This window comes from Cupressus sempervirens, chromosome 7, assembly GCF_028749045.1.
Source record: "Cupressus sempervirens isolate cs-2001-9-10 chromosome 7, ASM2874904v1, whole genome shotgun sequence".
NCBI classification, from domain to species: domain Eukaryota; kingdom Viridiplantae; phylum Streptophyta; class Pinopsida; order Cupressales; family Cupressaceae; genus Cupressus; species Cupressus sempervirens.
The window spans coordinates 375,962,235-375,984,924 of NC_143124.1; positions in this window are offsets into that span (position 1 = coordinate 375,962,235).

The window sequence follows — 22,690 nt, forward strand, 5'->3', positions numbered from 1 at the left end:
ATATCATCATGATAATGATCTAATCATGCTTCTACAATACTCCCTTGTAGAAGTATCATCAAAATTAATGCTTCCAACACTCTGTACACCGATCCCTAGCAATTGTGAAGGTAGCTATGCCTCCCAACCACATGGAATCCATAAGTCCACTCCTACAGTGCTAATGGAGATAACGATCCGACCAAAAACACACATAAATAAAATGTTGATGCCTAACGCTCACACTAGACAATAATGATGACTAAAACCAAGATCATGAGACAATGCAAGTACTACAAGTCCTATTCATACACTCAAAGGGTTACTATGTAGGGGCTAACATCATGGAGAGTCACTTAGCATCAAAAATCCCAAGCTAGTATTGGCAACATCAAATTCCCAATAGAAGGTGCACAATCTTGGCAACATCAACTTCCCAATAGAAGGCTCACAATCCAACTTTTAATTATCTTTAAATTTTATTACCACCTAGTGTTTTATTCAGTTATCGCTTGATTAAGACTTTTTCATGCAAATGCATTGAGCATGGACACTAGGCTACGGGGATAGAAGCCCCCTCAATATGCTATCCTATCCTACCCATGCTTATCTAATGATGAGTGCCCATAGGCATACATATTCCCAACCCAGTACCAAATGATCATAACTCTTGGATGTACCATGGAAGATCGGGCCTCGTAAGTCACCTGATAAATGCATGTGCACATTCTTGTGTGTGGTGCACCACCATCACAAAGATCATATCACAAGGAATGTATGAGAACACAAGAAAAATAACATTCAACCAAAAATATCCCAAGAGGACAAATTCTACATGAAACCCAAGAACAATAAAACCATACATCATGAACTCACTCAACCAACCTATATTTTAAAGGATGGATTCTACATGAATCCCAATGATGCAACAAGACCAAACATCATGGACTCACTCAACCAACCTCAATCTAGGAGTATGGATTCTACATGAATCCTAGTGTCCATAAAATAATAATAAGGATTCAAAAGAAACAATAAAAATAGGTATACAATCACTCAACTAAACATAAAGTCAGGAGTTCAGATGCAACATGCAGCCCAATACAACATAAAAATGTAGCAATGATGTAACTAGCATCCCAATGAATGATCCAGGTCCATGACCAACATCATTCCAAGAAAACTTGAGAAAATAGGGTGGCACACAAATGAGGTAAAAACCCTAAAGCTTGAAAACTTCAAAAATAAAATCCATTTGGTCTTATGACACAAAAGCCATCAAAATCCAATAAAATCTAGGTTTGGAGTCCATATGCAAAAAATAAAAATATAAAAGTACAAAATCCCAAACCCTCATCCTAGAAAATAGGGAAATGCTCATACCCACCCAACTAGGTAGAGCTAGCATATAGAAATAGAGGGGAACACTAGTTCTCATCCTCCTAACAAATGACTACCAAAAATAGGAGTAGAAATGAAACAATAAAATGGTAGAGCCCTACCTCACAGCCAAAAGGGGAAAATGGGAATATAAACTATAAAATAAAAAGCCCATAGAAGTTGCCAAAAATCACAGTAATCCAAGGTCTCCCCAAGCTAGATCTAAGGAAATCGATCTCATGACAATCCCATGCCTATAACTCCCACAACAAATAAAATATTAATTCCTCATGAAGAAGATTTTGGATTTTACTCTCAAACTTCCTAATTCAAAAGTGAGAAGTGAGGAATTAAATTCCTTTTTGGATACTTATTCACTTTTCGGGTGACTAATGGATTAGGAAAATAACTAAGAGAACTAGTTAAATCCTGAATCAACTCAAATGAAAATAGGCTATTCCAAGTAATTAAAATTTATCTATGGAAATGCTTCTAGAAATTAAAATTATTTAAAATAAAATTTGAAAACCCAAAAATCAAAATCATAGAATCCTTAACAATTTTGTGACAATGCAAACCTCTAAAAGGAAAGACATGTTCATTGGTATAATCACATAATGCAAATGAGTCTAGATTTATCAAATTACTAGAAGGTTTAATTTAACATTTAAAAAGTTATGTTGACCATAAAGGGATGAAATTGGTAAAATATGAATGACTAAATCATGAACTCCATGTGCCATTGCCAGGGATATAAATCCTACACACTAAAACATATGATTAAGTTCAATTGCATATAATACCATAGCCAAAGCAATAAATTCATTAAACACCTAATTTAACCATTTATTCAAATATACTAAAATAATCCATTTACATCACTTACATTCACATAAGGCATACCAAAGCTAGAATGATATAAATCACCATAACATTAAATCCAAATATAACCAAATTAGAGATATGTCCAAATACTAGATAACTAGATATCATCGTAAAACATATTGTCATCTCAAAATGACATCAAAATGCAAATATGGTCAACTACACAACATAGTAGTATAGCATCTATGATACTAAAATCAAAGTATAACATTTGATCCTTGGATCATCTCAAATGCAAAAATAACAACATGATAAAAAGTATCTCTTGGATCAAAATATAACAAGGTAAATATCTATAGCACATAAACAAAGAATCCAACATGGACAATTCATTTCTAATTATTTAAGCATTTAATAATGGTTGTCTAAAAAATATGAAAAAACACTTAAAATACATAAGCAAACATAGTCATAAACATGACTAATCACTACTATAGGAACCTAATCTAGTGTAGAAGGGTAATAGTAAATGGCACAATCTCTTCTCACATATTAGGGTAATCATAGAATGACATAATGATACCTCATCAATCATGGTAACCACTAGCACAAACCTTAGTGAATCATCTACCAAATCATAATCTTGTAAATTAGCCATAAACATAATCAAAGCAACTAATATAGTTAACATAAATCCAATCACCTCAAGGGTGTAGACCACTCATGGTCCCAATCATGATCACTCACCAAGAAAGATCATCAAGGTTGCATCCATTAGGAAAAAAAATATGTTAACCCCCAGATAGGTTAACCACAAGAGAATAGGTGTCACACTGACATAAGGCCCTCCAACAAGGAATTTCCTATGCAAGAAGAAAACCTATCTAGCCATACAATCAATACTACAAGGTAAGGAAAAAAATGACTCTACCTCATCAATAGGTTCCAAAATACAACATACACCAATCAAGTGAGTACTAAACAAGGTAAGAAAACTATGCACTTCCAACAAGACTTGGAATTATAGGGAATAACCATACAAAGATCCAAATAATACTATCATGTCACACATGAGCATCCTTGAATCCATGTAAACTAACCCTTAGAACATAAAGGATGATAGTTTACAACAAAAGCACACACTACAAAGGATACTTTCCACAACTAACCACCAAACAAAGGAGCACATAGTCTCTAGGGTACAAAAGCTCAAGTATCACTAGCAACTTAGGATACATAAACCAACTAGACAAGATATCACCTTTCCAAAAGTTTGTAAAGAATCTCATTAGTGGAAAAAATCATGAAATAACTTAGTACCAACTCCTAAGATTGTAACATGTGTCTAACAATACCAACTATAAATTAGAAAACTCAACTAAGACAATCCTCTTGAAGATACATGTTTAGGGAGGAAATAACTATAGAGTATTAGGACTGAGAAGGAGTCTCTCTCAAACACTACACTAAAATAGCCCAAGAGGCATTAGGGAAACTCAAAATTCCACCAACCATCAAAATACTTATCCAACACTAACTGAGCTAGTGGCATAACCATGCTAGCCTACTTCTATAAGAGAGGCAAGGATACAAAGATGTGCCAAATTCAATGTCCAAAAGGAGGATCTAGACTCACCAAAAGACCGAGTCACTCTTGAATGACAAGGCAACATCAACCTTAAGCAAGGAATGCTCACAGTCCACACTTCTTCTCACAAAAGTGTGATAGTGCTATAGAGAACATGCAAACCTAAGAATGAATCCTAACAATTACCTAGTAGATTATGAAGGCTTGCTAAGTCCTCTTCTAAGAATAACATGAGGGTTTAAGCTTCTCCAATAGCCATAAATGTAATATTTCATGATTGAATTAGCCTCTAGATGATAAAGGGTACTTAGAACATTAACATGCATCTTCTAAAGTGTGAAATAGTGCCTATGGTTTCCCTGGTTACATTTTGGATTAGAACACTCTTGTATGAGATTTCTCACCAAACCAGGCAAGAAAATACAAAGAACTAGGTGAGAAAAGGCATGACCACTTGTTTCTCATGCAAAATTTGAAAACAACACAAAAATTGCCTTCACTTTGGAGGCCATAACTTTCATGTCCAAACTCCAATTGACTCTATTCAAAAAGTATAAAAAAGATATCAACAAGGCCTACAACATGATGGAGCTTAGAGACTCCTAAGATCTAAGATTTTGAAATGAAGCAAATTATTTTAGTTACCAAGACAAGCAACAAACAAAATGTCCAACACCACTCAAGAGCACACATGCCAAAAATAAAACAAGACATGAAATGAAAGGTAGTTCACCCATTCAAACCAATATTTCTTCTCTTTCATAATTTAATCACTTAATCATAGAACAAGCATTAATGCACAATGAAATTGAAAGGTTTTCAAAGTAAGGGTTCAAGAGTCACTTAAAATAAAACAAATACATATCTTTTCAATCTCTTTCTAGAATAATATCATGTATAATTACCATTTAAGACATCCAATCAACTTAAAAAATTTACATCTATTAAAAGCACACTAGTATGTTCTTTATGATATTATCCCATGTATGTACTACCATAGGTTTGAGATGAGCATGATAGAGTCACAACACACAATTGGGCAACAAGAAAACACATTCAAAATAGTCATGATGAACCAAAACAAAAGCCCAAATGGAGGAATTGCCAACTCCAATAGTAAATCACAAAAAATATCATTTCAATAATAATTCAAGGGTGAAAATAGCCACAAAGAGAGTGATAGATAAAATTTGATGGCTATTCCAAGAAAGGAAAATACTGTAAAACAAATGCTAGCCCAAAAACATGAGGAAAGTACCTCCAGCCAAGTAAAATAAGGCATCAATAAAATCACATTACATGTCATGAATAAGAAATATCACACAAGATGGATAAAATACCATAGAATGCTAATGAATACATCATCCTAGCAGCATTAGAGAACACACTCACACACATCAAGTAGTAATTCATCAATAACCTTTTGCATATGCAGACTATAATAATTTCCTTATTTATTTTTCCATGCAATGCAACATTTAGATATCCATCAATTTTAATAAAATTTCCATAAGCTTATGAAGCAATTATATTGGGGACTTAAGTCATTAACCCAAAGGATCTAATGCTAAACCTATTGCTTTGTAATGATTCACAATAAACACTCATTTCTTAATGAAAAAAAACCATTTCATCACTATATTGACATAATATAGAATCAAAAATAATATTCATTTATTTACTTACAAATAGGAGAAAACAAGGAAATAATGCACCTTACTCTACAAGGAGAAACAAAAAGAGGCACTCAAGCCAACACATGGACACCAATCAATGGCTTCATCCAAAAGGGTCATGCAAGAAACTAACCATACTAAGGCACATCAATTCTTTCTAAAAAACAAGGAAAGACTCACTTACTTCTCATCACACTTCTCTAGTTGCCTCTATTAGATAAGCAAGTCCATCACAATAGATACCAAAGAAACAAACTCACAAGCTCTCACCAAGACACTTGCACTCACACAATGCAACATCAACCATATGGGAAACATATACATAGAGATCCCAATGTTTGAAGATGGGCTTTGATACTAGATGTAATGCCCTACTTGGAGATCCTCGGAACATAGATTTAGCATAAGCTAAAAAATTTTTTTTGCAAGTATGAATCCATAAGACAAGATCATATAGGGATCACACAGATCACAACCAAAGACTTCACCAACAATCCCAACAACCAACTGATCTCCAAATGCCACTATCTAAATGACAAGACCAAATTGAAGAATAAGAAAAAAAATGATGACATTAAAATACAAAATCTCTGATCTATCAAAGCATGGAACCATTAGTAGTTCTAAAGGGTACTTAAAATTCTAAATTTTGTACCCCAAAAAATAGAAGAGATACCCCCTATTTTTCATATGAGAGAAGTTGCAAATGATAGTTTCATGCAAGAAAGTACACCAAGCCACATGAGGATACACCATCTCATGTAAGGAAGTGTTGGGTTCAGTAGCCAAAAGCACTACACTAGTGCTGAGATTTGCACAAGGAGGTGTGACGATCCACATGAGGAAATGTAAGACCTTGCACAAAACTTCCACGGTCTCACACGAGGAAGTATAATCTCACATAAGGAACCACAATATCACATAAAAAAATATGGAATAAAAAGCTAGAAAACATGATTTCTCCACATTGGGAGTACAAGATTCACAATTGAGGCATATACACTTGAATCATAACAATTGAAAGGTGGAAAGCAAATGTGACCATGTAAATATAACAGTGAAAGAAAAGTATTAAAAACAAAATCACAAAGTATTAAAAACAAAATCACAATGTAAGGATATAACAAAACTCATGCACAACTCCTCCCAACCATAATAACATCATTAGACTTGAAGGTCCTAGCCATCCTGATGCAGGAGCATCTAGAGGTATAAGGGTAATCCTGTGTCACCCAAAAATAAATGTACTTAGAATTAGTTTTTGTTTCATGTGTTTTCATTTTTGGATACCCATTTGGGTCAAATAAAGGTTCCAACTCTCACAGTTCTACTATTAGTGTTCTGGGTTAGAGTTTTTAATCACCTTGGGATATGTGTAAATGCTGAAAAAATAGGAGTATGTAATTGAGCTATCATTTTGGTGAACTAGAAGGTGTAAATTGGTCAGATTATTGTCATTATAATTTAGAGCATTCTAGAAAAAGAATCAAGTCAAAAGGCCCCACGGTTTGAAAGTTATCATAGTTTTTTAGTTTCTGGAGACATCTTAAGAATGCTTCAAAGTTAGGTTAGGGGAATTAAATGACCTTGAATAGGGCCAAAAAATAGGGGATGAGTAAAACTAGTCCACAAGGCTATAAAGTAATTTAAGAGCTTTTCAAAAATGTAAACGGTTCATCAATTGGAGTTACGGTTCAAAGGTTATGCCTCCCGAAAGTTCGATTACCATTTCTGGATTCTTCTAATTTTGTGCCAACTTCTAATGTGGGTTCTGGAGCCTTTTCTTTGGTCGGTGCAAGCCAACTAGCACTTTCTAGAATGTATTCCTAATCCTTAACCCTTTGGGGTCTATTTAAGAACATTTTTGGCATTGTAAAAGGCAGTTCGGAGTGGAGTTTGAGAGGAGGTACTGAAAGGAGAAATTATCTCCAAATTTATGCTATTATAAGCCCTTAGGGCATGTTTTGAAGTCTATTTTCTCTGTATTGAATGTATTAGCATATTTACATAGTTAATAAAGTTTTCCCCTTTCCTGTTGTGTCCATTCTATTATTTGGCTTGACCCCATCAAGTGGTATTAGAGCTAGTTTTCCTGAGTGTGTAGACAAAGCACCGACTATGAGGCAGTTTGCACTAGGACTGTGTGGTTGTGGATTTGAATTAAGAAGATGTCTCCATGAAGAGAGCATGGTGGAAGGCTTAGAGCTATTAATCCTAAGGAGGTTAAAGCCCTCCAAACATAGGTACAAGTGTTGGAGGAGGAGCTCCATAGAGGAACAAATGTTACTACAGGTGACAAAAGTGAGGACAACAATGAAGAAGAAGAAACTGGACCAAAAGGGAAAGTTGACAGGGAAGTTCTGAATCAAGTAGAGGAGAGGCTTTTTAGGGCTATTACTAAGTTTGGGAAAAGACCTACAATTGATGTGGGTTTATTTTTAGGAAATCTGAAACCAAATGAGTTGATCGACTGGATCAATGAACTAGAAGAGTACTTTGAGTATGAGGATATTAGGGATCTAGATAGGGTTAAGTTTGCAAAGGCTAAACTGAAAGGACATGCCAAAATTTGGTGGCAAGAGGTTCAATTGGAAAGAAATAGAAGAGGAAAGGAGAAGATCACAAGGAAGGATAGCATGGTGGACAAAATAAAGAAGTAGTTCATTCCTGTTGACTACGAGCTTGATTTGTTTAAGAAGATGCATGGGTTAAAGAAAATAGGAAAATCAGTCCAAGAATATATAGAGGAGTTTTATTGACTTCTAATTAGAGTGGGGCATGCAAAAACAAATAAGGAGAAGGTTGCTCATTATATTAGTGGGTTGCGACCTAGCATCCATGAGGAATTAAGTTTGGTAAGAATGACCAAGGTTGAAGAGGCATATCAATTTGCCCTATGAGTTGAAGAGAAGCTAAATAAAAAGTTTGAAGGGAGACAAAGAGGGTGTGGTCAAGGAGGAAGGGGCAGTAGTAGGTCATCTGGAGGCCAAAATGAAACCCAAAAGAAAAATGAAGATGTGGGTACTAGCAAAAACCAGAGGAATGAGGGTTTCAACTACTCCTGTGATCAAGAAATTGGAAATCAAAGAGGAAGAGGTAGAGGACATGAAAAAGGAAGAGGAGGCTTCCATAGTACCTATTTCCATTGTAATTAACAAGGTCATCATGCCTTTGAATGCTCTCAATGACAAGGAAGGATAGATAGGAGAGCTGAGGGTCAAGCTAGGGTTGCTCATGTGGATGAGGATACAAAATCATCACATTCAGTGGATGTAGAAAGAGGAGAGACTTTAGTAAATGAAAAGGTCCTACCAACTGGTGAGATTGAACTAGGACAAAGGAGGAGTTTATTCTGTACCAGGTGCAAGTGTGAGGATAAATGTTGTGATGTGATCATTGATGGTGGTAGCACTGATAATTTAGTATCAGAGGAGATGGTCTCTAAGCTAAATCTCAAGAGGGAGAAACACCCCCAACCCTATCAGATTGTTTGGATGAAAGATGATCATAAGGTCTTGGTAAGTGAACAATGTTTAGTGAAGTTCAAAATTGGGAGTTACCATGATGAATTTCTATGTGATGTTATTCGAATGGATGCTTGCCATCTATTATTGGGTAGACTATGGAAATTTGATAGGCATGCAATACATGATGGTCATGCAAACACATACTCTCTAACAAAGGATGGAGTTCGCCACAGACTGAAGCCCATGAAAAAGGAAGGTGAAAAGGTATGTAGTAGTGCTAGGATTTGTCCTGTTGATGGAAGGGATTTTTTAGATGGCATGAAACATCAGCGTATGTGCTATGCTTTGATTCCTAGGAAAGATAAAGAAGATAGTAGTGAAATACCACTTGAAGTTTCAGATTTACTAGGTGAGTTTGGAGATGTCATCTCTAATAATGTTCCAGAAGGATTGCCACCGGTAAGGCAAATTAGTCATTAGATCAATTTAATCCCAAGAGCTAGTTTCCCTAGCAAGGCTACTCATAGGATGACTCCTACTGAAACTGAGGAGCTAAACAGATAGGTCTAGGAGTTATTGAGGAAGGGTTTGATTTAGGAGAGCCTGAGTCCATGTGTAGGACCTATAGTATTGGCACCAAAAAAGGATGGAGAGTGGAAGATGTGTATAGACTCTTGAGCTATAAATAGGATAACCATCAAGTATTAGTTTCCTTTGCCAAGAATGGATGATCTTATGAACTACTTGAGTGGAGCTTAGTACTTCACAAAGATATATCTCAAGAGTGGCTATCACCAAATATGGATACGAGAATGAGATGAGTGGAAAACTACCTTCAAGACAAAGGAGGGTCTTTATGAGTGGTTAGTCATGCCCTTTAGATTGACAAATGCCCCAAGCACCTTCATGCAGCTTATGAATGAGGTATGTAAGAAGTTCTTGGGAAAAAAATTTATTGTTTATTTGGATGATATTTTATTTTTTAGCAAGACTTTGGAAGAACATTTATTGCATATTCATAGTGTCCTTGAAAGGTTTAGGGAAGAGAAACTATAAATTAATCTGAAGAAGTGTATCATTGCAAAAAGGGAATTAGTCTACTTGGGGTTTGTTATATCACCTGAAGGTCAAAATGGATCCAGAAAAGGTAAAAGCCATCTTGGAATGGCCTACTCTAAGGTCTGCTACTGAGGTAAGATAATTTCATGGTCTAGTTAGTTTTTACAGGAAGTTCATTAAGAATTTCAGTGGCATATGTGCACCCCTGACTAAAACAATAAGAGGGGATAGAAAAGAGTTCAAATGGACTGTGGCAGCTGCGAGAAGTTTTGAAATGCTGAAGAAGAAGGTGATAGAACAACCTGTGTTGGCACTTCCATATTTTAGAAAGGTGTTCCAGGTGGATTGTGATGCTAGTCGCAGTGCTATTGGGGTTGTATTAAGCCAAGAAGGTAAGCCTAATGCATATTTTAGTGAAAAATTGAATGATGCGAAGAAGAAGTATTATGTTTATGATCAAGAGTTCTATGCAATAGTTTAGGCCTTAAAGAAATGGAGGCATTATTTATTGCCAAAGGAATTTGTTTTGTATACTAGTCATTAGGCATTACAATATCTAAATAGCCAAGGTTAATTGAATCAGAGGCATATGAAGTGGGTAGAGTTCTTACAGAGCTATACATTTGTGTTGAAGCATAGAAGTGGAAAATCTAATAGGGTTGCTTATGCACTAAGTAGGAGACAGTTGTTTCTTATAATAATGCAAGTTGAAGTAGTAGGGTTTGATGAACTCAAGAATTTGTACCCTAAGGATGCTGATTTTGCTGAAGTGTGGAAAGCTTGTAAAGAGCCTATTGCTGTAGATAGAACCAAGTGGCTAGACTATTTGATTTAGGATGGTATGTTGTTCAAGGGCAGTCAATTGTGCATTCCAAGGAGTTCCATGAGGGAAAATCTGATTAAGGAGAAACACAGTGGAGGGATGGCAGGACATTTTGGTCGAGATAAGACCATTGCCATTCTCAAAGAATCTTATTTTTGGCCTCAAATGTCACAGGATGTGAAGAATTTTGTACAGAATTGCCAGGTTTGTCAAGTGGCCAAGGGATTTAGTCACAATACTAGACTATATCAGCCATTTCCTATTCCATCAAAGCCATGGGAGGACATAAGTATGGATTTTGTTCTTGGATTACCAAGGATATAGAGGGGTAATGACTCAGTATTTGTGGTGGTTGATAGGTTCTCCAAAATGGCACATTTCATTTCATGCCACAAAACTCATGATGCTGTCCATATTGTAGACTTGTTTTTTAGAGAGGTGGTAAGATTACATGGTCTCTTGAGGAGTATAGTTTCTAACAGAGATACTAAATTTGTGGGGTATTTCTAGAGAACATTGTGGAAGAAGTTGAGAATAGACTTGAAGTTCAGTTCTACACATCACCCACAGACTGATGGACAGACTGAAGTAGTAAATAGAAGTCTGGGTAATTTAATGAGATGTTTAGTTGGGGATAAGCCCAAGGGGTGGGATTTTATTCTACCAACTTACAATAACTCTATAAATAGGAGTACTGGTAGATCACCATTCCAAATTGTATATGGAAGTAGCCCAAGGAATACACCAGAATTGAGGAAGATAGAGCAAGGGGAGAGGACAAGTGTTGAAGCTGAAGAATTTGCTGAACATATCAAGCATCTACATGCGGAGGTCTAGGCACACATTACCAAGATGAACCAACAATATAAAGCTAGGGCTGATCAAAGGAGAAGACATAAGGAGTTCCAAGTAGGGGATCTACTCATGGTACACTTAAGAAAAGAAATATTTCCAGCCGATACTTACAACAAGCTGAAGATGAAAAAATTTGTCCCCTGCAAAATTTTGAAGAAACATGACTCAGGAAATGCATATGAAGTAGAGTTGCTAGATGGAATTCACATTTATCCTATTTTCAACATTGAAGAATTAATAGAGTATCATGATGATGGTGCATATAAAGAGCTAATGTTAGAGCCATGTCCATTTCCTACTTCTAAGAAGGAGGAGATATAGGAGATTTTGGATAGTCATGTGGGTAGGAGCACCAAAAATAGGCAGTATGAAGAGTATTTGGTCAAGTGGAAAGGATAGCTGATAGAGGACTCAACTTGGATATCAACAGCTAAGGTTTCCCATTTGGGATTTCCTCTACCATTCATAAAGTGACAGGGTCACTTTTCAATCTACCCTGGGTGTCTGATGCAGGAGCATCCAAAGGTATAAGGGCAATCTTGTGTCACCCAAAAAAAATGTACTTAGATTTACTTTCTATTTCATGTTTTTTCATTTTTGGATACCCATTTGGTTCAAATAAAGGTTCCAACTCTCACAGTTCTACTATTAGTGTTTTGGGTTAGAGTTTTTAATCACCTTGGGATACATGTAAATGCCAAAAAAATAGGAGTATGTAATTGAGACATCATTTTGGTGAATTAGAAGGTGTAAATTGGTCAGATGATTGTCATTTTAACTTAGAGCATTCCAGAAAAAGAATCAGGTCAAAAGGCCCCACGGTTTGGAAGTTATCACAGTTTTTCACTTTCTAGAGACATCCTAAGAATGCTTCAAAGTCAAGTTAGGGGCATTGAATGACCTCAAATAGGGCCAAAAAATGGGGGATGAGTGAAGTGAGATGAGCAAAGCTGGTTCATAGGGCTATAGAGCACTTTGAGAGCTTTGCAGAAATGTAAATAGTTCATCAATCAGAGCTATGGTTAAAAAGTTATGCCTCCCGAAAGTTTGATTACCATTTTTGGATTCTTCTAATTTTGTACCAACTTCTAACATGGCTTCTGGAGCCTTCTATTTGGGCGGTGGATGCCAACTAGCAATTTCTAGAATGTATTCCTAATCCTTAACCCTTTGGAGTCTATTTAAGAACATTTTTGGCATTGTAAAAGGTAGTTCGGAGTGGAGTTTGAGAGGAGGTACTAAAAGGAGAAATTATCTCCAGATTTGTGCTATTGTAAGCCCTTAGGGCATGTTTTGAAGTCTATTTCCTCTGTACTAAATGTATTAGCATATTTACATAGTTAATAAAGTTTTCCCCTTTCTTGTTGTGTCCATTCTATTATTTGGCTTGACCCCATCACATCCCCTACATGTAACATCCCAAACTTCCAACTAGATAGTAGGAGCTATCTTATGAGGATGTCACTACTAAATCATAATAACTTCATCAAAATAGGAAATCTAACATGCTAAATCAATAACTAATACATATTCCAACTAAGTAAATCATATTATTTAATCATATGCTAAACATCAAAATATAGGATTGCATTAAATAAACTAACATAGTATAAATCACAATAAAGTATACTCCAAAACCCAAAGTACCAAGTGAAAACATCAAGCAACGATCACACTAGGACAATAGACCATCTCTATATATTGGTCCCTAGTAGTGGTGAAGGTAGCCACACCTCCCAACCATGTGGAACCCATAGGTCCACTCCCATCATGCTGATGGAGATAATGATCCAACCACATACACACATAAAAAAAACATCCATGGGTAACACTCACACTAGACAAGAATGATGACTAAAATCAAGATCATGATAAAATGAAAGTACTACAAGTCCAAGTCAAGAAATCAAAGGGTTATTATGTAATGGCTAACATCATGGAGAGTCACTTGGCATCGAAAATTCCAAGCTAGTATTGGTAGCATCAATTTCCCAATGGAAGGCACACAATCATGACACCATCAACTTTCCAACAAAAGGTGCACAATCCAACTTTTAATTATCTTTAAATTTTATTACAACCTAGTATTTTATTTAGTTATCACTTGATTAAAATTTTTTCATGCAAACACATTGGCCATGAACACCAGGTTGTAGAGATAGAAGCCCCCTCCGTATGCTACTCTATCCTACCCATGTTCATCCAATGATGAGTTCCAGTAGGAATGCATATTCCCAACCCAAACCCAAATGATCATAACTCTCAAAAGTACCATGAAGGATTTGTCCTTGCAAGTTACCAAAAAAATACACCCACACATGCTCATGTGTGGTGCACCACCATCACAAAGATATCATTCAACCAACTCCAATCCAAGAGGACTAATTCTACATGAATCCCAATGATATAGCAAGACCAAAAATCATGGACTTGCTCAACCAACCTCAATCTAGGAATATGGATTCTACATGAATCCTAGCATCCATGAAATAATAACAAGGGTCCAAAGGAAATAATAACACTAGGTATACAATCACTCAATTGAATACAAAGTCCGAAGTATGGATGTGACATGCATCCCAATGCAACATAAAACTTCAATAATGATCTAATTGGCATCCCAATGGATGATCTGGGTCCATGACCAACATCATGCTAGGAAAACTTAATAAAAAAAGGTGGCACACAAAATGAGGTAAAAACTCCAAAACTAGAAAATTTCAAAAATAAAACCTATTTGGTCTTAGGGCATAAAAGCCATGAAAATCCAATAAAATCTAGTTTTGGAGTCTGTATGAAAAAATGGATAGTATAACATTGCAAAACCCTAAAACCTCATCCCAAAAAATTGGAAAATGCTCATACCCATCTAATTGAGTAGAGCTAGCATACAAAAATAGAGGGGAACACTAGTTCACAACCTCCTAACAAATGCCTACCAAAAACAAGAGTAAAAATAGAGCCGAACCAATAAAATAGGAGAGACCTACCTCACAACCAAAATGGAAAAATAGGAATCTAAACCATTTAAATAAAAATCTCGTAGAAGTAGCCAAAATTTACAGTAATCCAAGGTCTCCTTGAGTTGGATCCAATGAGACTGATCTTGCAACAATCCCATGCTTGTAGCTCCCACAATGAATAGAACAATGATTCTTCATGAAGATAATTTTGGATTTTACTCTCAAACTTCATAATTCAAAAGTGAGAAGTAAAGAATTAAATTCCTTTTTCGGACACTTATTCACTTTTTTGAGCGAATAATACATTAGGGAAAATAACTAGGAGAAGTAGTTAAATCTTAAATAAACTCAAATGAAAGTAGGATATTCAAAATAATTGAAACTCATATATGGAAATGCTACTAGAAATTAAAATTAATTAAAATAAAGCCCAAAAACCCAAAACCAAAATCACAAAATTCTTAAGAATTTTGCGAGAATGCGAACCTCTAAAAGCACAAACATGTTCACTGGTCTAATCACATAATGCAAATGATTCCATATTTATCAAATCACCAAAAGGTTTAATTTAGCATTTAAAAAGATACATCGACCATACAAGGATGAAATTGGTAAAATATGAATGGTTGAATCACTAACTCCATGTGCCACTACCAAGTATATAAATCCTACACACTAAAACATATGATTAAGTGCAATAGCATATAATAACATAGCTGAAGAAATAAATGTATTAAATACCTAATTTAACCATTTATTAAAATATAGTGAAATAATCCATTTAAATCACTTACATTCACATGAGGCATATCAAAGAAAGAATGAAATAAATCACCATAACATTAAATCCACATATAACCAAATCAAAGATATGTCCAAATATCGGATAACCAAATATCATCATAAAACATATTATCATCTCAAAATGGCATCAACATGCAAATATTATCAACTACACAACATAGTAGTATAAAATCTATGATATTGAAGTCAAAGTATAACATTTGACCCTTGGTCATCTCAAATGTAGAAATAACAACATGAGTACAAGTATCTCTTAGATCAAAATATAATAAGGTAAATATTCGTAGCACATAACCAAAGAATCCAACATGGAAAATTCATTTCTAATTATTTAAGAATTTAAGAATTGTTATTTAAATAACATGAAAAGGCACTTAAAAGACATAAGAAAACATAGTCATAAACATGACTAACCACTACTATAGGAACCTAGTCCAGTGTGGCAAGGTAATAGTACACCATGCAATCTTTGCACACATCACAAGGTAACCATAGAACAAAATCATGATACCTCATTGATCCTAGTAAATCAAAGTGTAACATCAAACCCTTGGGTCCTCTCAAATGTAGAAATAACAACATGAGTAAAATTATTTCTTGGATCAAAATATAACAAGGTAAATATCCATAGCACATAACCAAAGAATCCAACATGGACAATTCATTTCTAATTATTTAAGCATTTAATAATAGTTATTTAAATCACATGAAAAAGGCACTTAAAATAAATAAGCAAACATAGTCATAAACATGACTAACTATTGTTATAGGAACCTAGTCTATTGTAGCAAGGTAATAGTACATAGTGCAATCTCTGCACACATCGTAGGGTAATCAAAAACCAACATCATGATACCTTATCGATCCTCGTAGCCACTAGCACAAACCTTAGTGAACCATCTACCAAATCATAATCTCATAAATTAGCCATAAGCATAATCAAAGAAATTGATATAGTTAACATAAATCCAATCACCTCAATGGCATAGCCCACTCATGTTCACTAAGAAAGATCAAAAAGGTTGCATCCATCGAGGTGACTTATAGAAATAAAATGGGAGAGGCACTACAAAATACCCTTCATCAAGTTGTATTAGTGAAGGATTTTCTAAGTGTGTAGATAAATTGCTAACTATGAGGAAGTTTGTAATAGGACCATGCTTATAGGTTTGAGGAATAAATATAAAAATTACTCCATAAAGGGATCATTGTATAAGACTTGGAGGTCTGAAACCTAAGGGTTTTTGATCCCTCTAGAGACAAGTTTAAGAATTTCAAGTGGAGATCCACAAAGGAATGAGTATTATGTTGAGAGATAAAAGTGAGGATGAATTTGAAGAGGAAGGAAATATTGAAAAAGGATTAAAAGATGCTAGGAACCTTGAGAAAGAGAGGGGTTTTAGGGTCATTTCCAAGATTGGTAAGAGATGCAAGTTTGAAGTGCTCATATTTTTGGGAAATATTTACCCGGAGGAATATCAATTTGATCAATGAATTAGAAGAATATTTGAGTATGAAGATAAAGATCCTATTAAGGCCAAGTTTGAAAATATTGGATTGAAGAGTCATGTGTAAGTTTAGTGGTAGGAGATTCAATTGAAGAAAAATAGAAGGGAAAAATAAAATGACAAGATGGGATCATGTGGTCGATAAAATAAAGTGACAATTTATTTCTGTCAATTATGATCTTGATTCGCTAAAGAAAATGCAATAGTCAAAGCAAGTAGGAAGATTTATTCAAGAGTATATGGAAGTGTTCTACTAAGTCCTCATAAAAATAGGCCATGCAAGAGCCAACAAGGAGAAATTATTCCATTACCTTAAAGGGCTAAGGTCAAGCTTTTAAGAGGAGTTGTGATTAGTTAGAATGACTAGCATTAAAGAGAAATACTAGAGTAGAGAAAAAAGATGAATAAGAAGTTTGAGAGTAGACTAAGAGTTAGAGGTTGTGGTGGAAGATCTAGTGGAGAGTCTTATGGAGGTCAAAATGAAGATTTAAAAAAAAAATATGATGTTAGCACTAGTTATAATTAGAAGAGACATAATTTTAATCATTTCAATGATAAAAAATAGGAACCAGAGAGGAAGAGGACAAGGACCAAGAAGAGGAGGCTTTCACAAAACATATTTTCACTATAGAGAAGAAGGTCATACAGATTATGAATATCCTTAATGTTAAAGAAGGACAAATAAGAGAGTTAAAGGACAAGAAAGAGTTCTAAATATAGATGAAGATGCCAAGTCATCACATTTTGAAGATATTGAAAGAGTAAAAGTCCTAATTAATAGAAGAGTCTTTCTAAGTGATGAGAATGAACATGAACAAAGGAGGAGATTATTTTGTCCCAAGTGAAAGAGTGAGGATAAGTGTTGTGATGTGATTATTTAAAGTGGGAGTACTTAAATTTTTTGGTTAGAGGAGATAATCAAAAAGTTAAAGCTTGAGAGAGAGAGAGAGAGAGAGAGAGAGAGAGAGAGAGAGAGAGAGAGAGAGAGTTGTATCCACATCCATATTAGATTTCCTATGTGCAATATGAAAACAAGGTCTTGTTCAACTTATAGTGCCTATTAAAGTTTAATATTGGGAGCTACCATGATAAGGTACTATGTGACATCATGCCTATGGATGCATGTTATATATTTTTGAGAAGGTATTGGGAATTTGGTGGGAATGTTGTATATAATGGTCATGTGAATAGCTATTCCTTGACAAAGGATAGAGTGAGACATAAGCTGAAGACATTAAAGGAAATAGAAGAAAAATATTTTTTAATCCTAGAATATATTTAGTTTATGGAATAATTTTCCTAGAGGGTATAAGACATGAGCATATGTGTTTTTCTTTAATCCCAAAAGTTAGAAAAGAAGAAGTATAAAATGTACATGTAGAAGTTGCTAATGTTTTGTGTGAGTTTTAGGATTATGTATCTAGTAATTTTCCTCATGGATTAGCATCTATAATAAATATCATTCATCAAATGGACTTGATTCTAGGGGATTTTTTTACAAACAAGGAAACACATAGAATGACACCAATAATAATTGAAGATTTGAATAGGAAATTACAATAGTTATTATAGAAGGGATTGATTTGAGAGAGTCTAAGTTCATGTGATGTACCAACAATATTATCACTAAAGAAGAATGAAAAATGGAGGATGTGTAAAAATTCTAGTGCTTTCAATAAGATAAGAATCAAGTACATGTTTTCCTTGCCAAGGATGAATGGTATTATGTACTAGTGGAGTGTATCTATATATTTCATAAAGACATATCTAAAAATTAGATATCACCAAATATAAATAAATGGAGGAGGTGAATGAAAAAATACCTTCAAGACAAATAAAGGGTTGTGTGAGTAGTTAGTCAAGCCTTTTGGGCTAACTAATGAACCAAGCACATTCATGCAGCTCATGAATGATGGACATAATGAATTTCTAGGTATGTTTATTATTTTTACCAAGATGATATTCTGATCTTCATTAAGATATCAGAGGAACATATAATACATATTCATAGGGTGTTTGAGAAGTTTAGGGAAGATAAATTTCTAATTATTTTGAAGAATAATAGTTTTGGGAAGAAGATGTTAGATAACTAAGAGGGGGAGTGGATGTATCTGTTACATCCAGTTATCATACAACCCCTTCAAACATTTTAGTACAAATAAAATATTATAGGAATTAACAAGAATAACTTGGTCTAAATATTAATCAACTTTTTCAATCACTTAATCCAAACTGTTAACTTGATGTTCCTTGTATTATTGAATATCAATAAACTTTCAAGTTATTAACAAGTTGTTATTTAGTTAATAATGAGTTGCAATAAACTATATAAACATGTAAAAAAGATTCAAACACAAATAAAAATCACACATTTGACACCAAATTTTAATGTGGAAACCCTATGAAGGGAAAAACCAACTTGGATTGGCAACCCAAAAAATTTGACTCATCTAAAGTTAGCTATGGTAGGAGACAACATTGTTAAAGGTTACATACACATTGTTAGGGGATTTCACAAAAATATCACCTAGACCTCATCACTACTTGTTCATAACTAAAAAGAGTGGCCTAATTCAAAGGACTTACAAACACTATAATCGATGCTAGCTTATAGGATTTCAAAAACTTGTTAGGTCTAATAAAAAATTCCAAGGTTTTCTACTTCAATGGTTAGATAGTAACAGTATGAATGATTTGTTAAGAATAGAAACTACCTTTTCTTGTTTAAATATTTTTTCTTACTCTTTTTTTGTTTGATCTCTCTTGGATCTTCTTAAATCTATACTTTGAATTGGCTAAATAATGCCTTGTTTTTCTTCTTCTAATACTTTGTTCACATGGCTCAACAATCTTCATCCTCTTTCTTCAAATTTTCACTCTTAGAAAAAAAAAAAAATCCAATAGCCTAAACTATCTTTGTCTCCTCCTTAAATAGTTTTCTCAAAGGTTCCAAGTCCTTCCATCTTTTTTCTCTTAATCAATATCACTAATCTTAGCTTCATACAAAATTTATAGATTCAAAAACTTCATATAATGAATTTAGACACTCAAAAAATATAACTTGTATAGAATTTTGTGTAAATCCTTATCTTCAGTAAATTTCCCTCATTAGATCCTTCTTGAATTTTCCCATTTTTTGATCTTGTAAAAAATTTCAATTCATGGCTTAGACGATCTCAAAATTTTTGAATTTTCATGAAAAGTCAGCCTCAGATTCTAAATTTTCTAAATTTGTCCATCAAGTTGCTAATTGGTAAACATACAATTTACTTGGGAAACCTAAAGCTCAATTAATACTGATAGAGAAACACTATAGTCACTCAGTGAATACAATCTTGCTTCATTAACCTAGTAACTTAGCTAAACTTGTGTTTTTCAATACTTTGCAATAATACATGATTGTAAAACAATCAAACCAATATTAAATTATCACTATCTAACTCATTTTAATACTAATTGAATACCTTACATATCACTTTTGTCTTTATCATACTTTCTTCAAATCCTCTTCATCAATCTAATGATATGGTATTGTAATGAGCTATCATAATATCTAGCCAACTAAGATTTGACATGAACTAAAATATAATAACTAATATGACTCTCTTACATACATTCATACCATCAACATCTAACAATATACCATTATCAATTGCATTATTAGTTAGGGCTATCAATCTCCCCCTTTGGCATTGATGGAAACACATAACATAAGATTATTTATTATAGAACATTACATCAGATAATAAAATGTATGCATTGATAACAATACAACTTTTCAACTTTGTGATTTTAATCTAAAATTGTGTAACTTAGTGTGTATCTTTAACATCATTAACAACCATCTTCTTCAACATATCTCCTACTTAGGTTATGATCTCTTAGTTCTAGTTCAGTCTTCATCTGTACCTTCATATCTATAGAAACTATCTCCCATTAGTACATAATCTTCTTTCTTTCACTCTCCCTTTGAATAATCTTCTCTTCCTTTACTTTTTCTCATACAATATTTTTTCTTACTCATTCTCTCCAAAGGTTTTAAATATGCTCTCCCATTACATCTCATTCATATCATTTCATCTATATCATCCAACATTGTAGTATATTCTCCCCCTTTGACATCAAGAAAAAGGTTATTATAAATTTCAACTTGAAAATTATAAAACCTTATAATTTATCATATACCTTGCATGCACAAATTATTTCAATTTCTTTACAGTTACATTCACAACTTCATAAATTCTCCTAAAGCATCAATACTTTTGCATTAACTCCATAGAGACAATATAATTCATCCATGAATTTATGTAGCATGCCTCTTTACTTAGCCAATTTTGGATAGGGGAAGAACTCCCAATTTATCTCTTAGATACTCAAAAGAATCCTTAGGTAATGGATTAGTAGATATATCAAAAATTTGTTCCCTATACTTCAGATATTCATTCCTTACTTGTTTCTCTTGTACTATTTGCTCAAATAATGATACTTTATTGACATGTGCTTTATTTTTGTATGCATTGCTGTATTCTTTGAAATATTTATGGAACTTATATTATCCTAGTAAATAGTGATAGAATTGGGTATCTCTTCTTGCATTCTTTTCAATTATTGTTTGATCCATACAATATTTGAACAATTTTTTGCTATAACAACATATTAGCTTCAATAGTAGATTGTAAATTACAACTCTATTTCTTTCTTATCTATAAAATCAACCTTAAGATTAAAAGAATCCTCTTGTTTATCCCATTGTGCATAATATTTAGTTCCTTTGAGATATCTAAACATCCTTTTCACAGTAGTCATATGAGTCTCCTTTGGATTAGATGAAAAGCTTTCAACAATTCCAATAGTTACTACAATATCTGGTCTACTATGTACATCATATTGTAGATTAACAAGCATAGATATATAAAGTGTATGATCAACCTCTCTAGTAGTGTCTTCCTTTGATAATTTCACTCCATTCACCATAGGTGTATTGACTGGTTTAAACTCATCCATCCCAAATATTTTCAAGAATTATTTCACATATTTAGACTGAGTGACATAAATGCCTTTCTTTATTTGGTAAACTTGTAATATAATGAAATTTTTTATCTCTCCAAACATTGATATTTCAATTTCTTTTACTCATTTTTTCAAAAAGTGTCTTACCCAACCTATCATTTCCTCTAAATATTATGTCATCAAAAAATATTTCAACAATCAACACCATATCTTCATATTCATTCTTCAGGTATAGATTATTGTTTCACTTGTTCTAGAAAATATAATATTAATCAAATTAGAGTGTCGTCTTTCATACCATGCTCTAGGGACTTGTTTCAGTCCATATAACACTTTTTTCAACTTGTAGACTAGGCTCTTATTTTTAGGTTCAATGAATCTTTCAGGTTGCTCAATATATACTTCCTCCTCAAATATTCAATTCAAAAATATAGATTTTACATCCATTTGATATACCATGAATTTCTTGTATGTAGCATAAGACAAAAGTGTCCTTACTCCTCCATATATTGTCATAGGTGCAAAAGTTTCACCATAATATATTCCTTCTTCTTCTACATATCCTTTGCAAAACAATCTTGCCTTATTTATTACCACTTCTCCATTCTCATTTAGCTTATTTCTAATTTTTTTTTTAGTTCCAATCACAATTTTATCAATAATTTTTGATACAATCATCCAAGTATTGTTCTTCTCAATCTCTTCAATCTCCTTATTCATAATATTAACCCAAAATTCATCATCTAATTTAGA